Source organism: Portunus trituberculatus, chromosome 24 (assembly GCF_017591435.1).
Source record: "Portunus trituberculatus isolate SZX2019 chromosome 24, ASM1759143v1, whole genome shotgun sequence".
NCBI lineage: Eukaryota > Metazoa > Arthropoda > Malacostraca > Decapoda > Portunidae > Portunus > Portunus trituberculatus.
The window spans coordinates 8,766,450-8,771,449 of record NC_059278.1 but is presented as its reverse complement, the minus strand read 5'-3'; positions in this window follow the sequence as shown (position 1 = coordinate 8,771,449).

The window sequence follows — 5,000 nt, the reverse complement described above, 5'->3', positions numbered from 1 at the left end:
CTCTCTCTCTCTCTCTCTCTCTCTCTCTCTCTCTCTCTCTCTCTCTCTCTCTCTCTCTCTCTCTCTCTCTCTCTCTCTCTCTCTCTCACACACACACACCTGCTCAATCTTCACCTCTTCGCACTGTTGAATAAGAGAAAATAAGAAAACAAGGGACAGAATACACGGACATTCAACAACAGAGTGATAATTAAAGAAGGGTAATCTAGAGAACACACGAGAACTCTTCTTTCCTTTCCTAGAATATAAAAAGGAGGGAGAAAAATAAACTGATGAGTATACATTCTACACATTGTTTTCGTGAGATTATGTTCATTGGAATATCGCTAAAAAAAAATAAATGAATGGACACGGGGAGGTTTGGGTGGTTAGTAGGATAAAATATGGCTTAATTATCCAAAAAAACATATTAATCCGTGTGGTGTAAATGGAGGTCTGGCAAATTGTAGAGCTTGTGTTACCCGGGCCATACTGATGATGCAGAAAGTAAGGGGGATAGTGGAGGGGGTTAGGGTAAGGGAGATGGGAGGAGGGGTAAGGGGAGGAGTGAGGTGGAAGGGCAAAGGAGGGTATTGTGGAGGGGGTAATGGCTCACCGTAATTAATAATCAGACAAATGAATGTCTTCGAGCCTTCCTACAATTATTCATTCTCTCTCTCTCTCTCTCTCTCTCTCTCTCTCTCTCTCTCTCTCTCTCGCGAAACCACACTCAAACAGCTTCAACCCACACCAGCACGTTCAAACAGGCCAGCCACACGTACTAAAGGTAACATCGCCACTCCATAGTTGCGGTGTTCGAGGGACACACCTAGCGCTCCCTCCCTCCTTGTCCCCTGTCTCCCTATCCCTTTCATTCCTTGCCTCCCTTCATGAAGAGTGGCTTTACCTTTCACGACCTTTTATTATGCACCAATGGAGCATTACGGACCACGCCAGCACCAGAGCATCATACATAAATGGTATATGGACTCAAGCGGTAAGTTTGCAGAGATGTAAAAATATAAAAGTAGAAAATAATGGAAGATGTAACAAGCCATCAGTCCTCCACTTGAAAGTCCATGTATAAAATGTACCGACCTATTTCTATCTGCAATCCCAATCCGCTGCTATATTTAATTTTTTATAAGTCCCTGTTGATTCGAGACTGGTATACTGATTGTTGAGTTTATTCACTTTATCTGCAACTCGGTTTGAGAACTAATTTCTTCCAATCTTTTTTTCAATTATGTCTCACTCTGTCGAGCTTCAACCCGTTCCTACTGAAACTGAGGATTTTGTTCATGTCATTGAGGATTTTGTCCACGTCAACCTTGTTAAATGTCAAAGATTTGTCCTGGCTGAATGAATTAGAATAAATTTGTATAACTTTGTTCATTATTTAGTTTCTCTTATTTCCCGCAGTTTGAGAACATTATGAAAAAATAAACAAAATGCCTACATGACTGCATGCCTGTACGATTATGTTAGGATACGCTACGTTACGTTACATATAGAGTCATACATTTCTCGCCTGTATTGTAGCTTGCGCGTCGCTCACACAGACAGAAGGTGTGGTAGAGTACAGGTAGCACGAGCCATCCTTGTGCTGGTTATTCTTTCATTTGTCTCCACACACTGACCGCTCGGCTAGTAGGAAGTAAGCTATAGATAGACTCAGCTTCAGTGGTTGTAGTCTTGCACTTTCCTCGAAAAAGACCATTTCTGTCGTCTCTGTTGTTTTCTTCAACACAGGCCGTTAAGTAACGTGGCATTGGTCTTGTACCAGCAAAAAAATGGTGAAGTTTCCTTATTTTACGTTTGATAAGAGACACCATTCGTGAAATACTGTTGAGTTGTACTGCGTTAGACTTTGTTGAGAGCAACGTTCACAGAATCACGGGAATTATCTCTTTGCACCGCCACCAGTCTCCAGCGCAGTGCATCGTCACGGCGCCAACGAGGAGATGGAATACAAGCAAACACACGCAACTCACGTATGCAGGAGCAGCAACATGCATGAACATGTATTATTTGTTCCCGTGATCCTTTGTCGTCAGATCTTCCACATTTTAGAAGAGGAAGAAGAAGACTATTACCTTTCCCATTTAGAACCCAGCGTGTTTACGGAACGAGGCAGAAACAACAGAGTGACCAAACATTGTCTACAGGGTATGGAGAGAGAGAGAGAGAGAGAGAGAGAGAGAGAGAGAGAGAGAGAGAGAGAGAGAGAGAGAGAGAGAGAGAGAGAGAGAGAGAGAGAGAGAGAGAGAGAGAGAGAGAGAGAGAGAGAGAGAGAGAGAGAGAGAGAGAGAGAGAGAGAGAGAACAGTGAATAAGAGAAGGAAACTACAGTGTGTCCTGCAATGTATAGGAAGAGAATGAGAGAGAGAGAGAGAGAGAGAGAGAGAGAGAGAGAGAGAGAGAGAGAGAGAGAGAGAGAGAGAGAGAGAGAGAGAGAGAGAGAGAGAGAGAGAGAGAGAGAGAGAGAGAGAGAGAGAGAGAGAGAGAGAGAGAGAGAGAGAGAGAGAGAGAGAGAGAGAGAGAGAGAGAGAGAGAGAGAGAGAGAGAGAGAGAGAGAGAGAGAGAGAGAGAGAGAGAGAGAGAGAGAGAGAGAGAGAGAGAGAGAGAGAGAGAGAGAGAGAGAGAGAGAGAGAGAGAGAGAGAGAGAGAGAGAGAGAGAGAGAGAGAGAGAGAGAGAGAGAGAGAGAGAGAGAGAGAGAGAGAGAGAGAGAGAGAGAGAGAGAGAGAGAGAGAGAGAGAGAGAGAGAGAGAGAGAGAGAGAGAGAGAGAGAGAGAGAGAGAGAGAGAGAGAGAGAGAGAGAGAGAGAGAGAGAGAGAGAGAGAGAGAGAGAGAGAGAGAGAGAGAGAGAGAGAGAGAGAGAGGCCCTTTAATCGACACAAAAATCACCTTTCACAACAACACACAGTAAAACAAAAACGCAACAAAAAATCTCAAAACTTGATAAACCAATACTTCATCAAGTTTTCCAATGTTTCTCGTGACTCAGCCCTGTAGTGTTCAGAGATACACAGATTGCTACGGACAGAACAGAGGCGACAGACCCTATGAAATGTTAACTCCTCTGCTGGTGTAAAGGTGATGAACAAGATGAACAAGATTAACAATGTAGGCAGTGTGTAATAAATCAGAGAGAGAGAGAGAGAGAGAGTACCACGTGCCACTTTCAACCTCGTTTCAGTGAGGGATTTAGTGAGTGAGCAAGTGGAGCAGAGTGAAAGGTTTTAGCACATTACCATTGAGCCTCTTCCCACTGTTCGTCCATGTGATGCGTCTCTCTCAAGCTGACAACACTTTTCTTCCGAGAGTGTCCTTGGAGAGTGAGGCTTTTTATGACAAAATATCGACATCTAAATGCGTCCATTGAGCTCATGGAAATGTTTCGAAAGGAGAGTTTCTGGAGAAGCAAACACACACACACACACACACACACACACACACACACACACACACACACACACACACACACACACACACACACACACACACTCTCTCTCTCTCTCTCTCTCTCTCTCTCTCTCTCTCTCTCTTTAACATCCTAACACTGTGCAAAGTTTTTCGATAGAGACAGGAGAGGAAAGAGGAAAACAGAAGATAATTTAGTCTTTTCAGACTAGGAAAATATTTACGACAGCAGAGCACAAATATAGTAAAAAAATTGTAGGTATCAAAGAAGAAAATTTGTCTATATGTACAAAAGACTCTTAAAATATTTCACAAACAAACATACACAGAAAACGAGATAAGGACAAAACAAAAGTACTTCAAACAATGTGAAAAATGGAGAACACAAAAGAGAACCAATTACGAGGGTGGCAAAGTTTCCTCCTCCCATGATGTCAAAAGGTCAAAGGTCAGCTGAGGGAAAGGGAAGGGAAGGAAGGCTACTGGAGTGGAAGGTAAGGCTGGTCATGCCAAGAAGAGAATTTTTGGAATCCTCTGGAGAAAGCGGAGAAGAATTCGTGTGCTATTGTGGTAATTGTGGTAGTAATAGAGTAGTAGTAGTAGTAGTAGTAGTAGTAGTAGTAGTAGTAGTAGTAGTAGTAGTAGTTGTTGTTGTTGCTGTTGTTTTTGAAGATGTAGTTTTTGTTGTTTGTTGTTGTTGTTGTTGTTGTTGTTGCCACTGATATTGGTGATCTTCTCTCTTGTTCTTGTTCTTGTGATAAGAGTAGTAGTAGTAGTAGTAGTAGTAGTAGTAGTAGTAGTAGTAGTAGTAGTAGTTGTTGTTGTTGTTGTTGTTGTTGTTGTTGTTGTTGTTGTTGTTGTTGTTGTTGTTGTTGTTGTTGTTGTTGTTGTTGTTGCTGTTGTTGTTGTTGTTCTTGTTATTGCTGCTGTTGTTGTTGTTGTTGTTGTTGTTGTTGTTGCATTAATAGTAGCAATTAATCAACAGAGACAATAAGACAACCTTTCTTACCTTCATTAATTACCTTCCGATACTATTCTACGTTCTTTCCTCTGATCTATTTAACAATTAGAGCATCACTTTCCCCCACCAATAACTTTCCTTTGTATCCTTTTTTTTCTTACCACGCCCGACCTCTCAAATTTATTTCTAATTCATAAACAATCTCCTTATCAAAAAATTGAATTATGGGGGATTAAGTAAATAATTAATTACTCATATATGCACAGTGGACCGATGAATGTAAATAAGGCAAGAGTTTTCCATAAAAGAATCATTATAATTTATACTCCTTTTACGGAAAATTGTTCATGATACGACACAAAACCTACTTAAATTACTTGACGAAACTTTAACTTGGCGCAACACTGCTGAAAGGCGCAGCGCCCTTCGCGACCTACAACAGAACTTCCCACTTACGGGAATATGTAAATTCTTCCATCTCTCTCTCTCTCTCTCTCTCTCTCTCTCTCTCTCTCTCTCTCTCTCTCTCTCTCTCTCAACATAACCTCACAACACAATCCATTTTCCTCTCTCACACTCCGGCCTGTCTTCATGTCCTTCCCAGTCCTCATTATCTCCACGCACTCTCTCTCTCTCT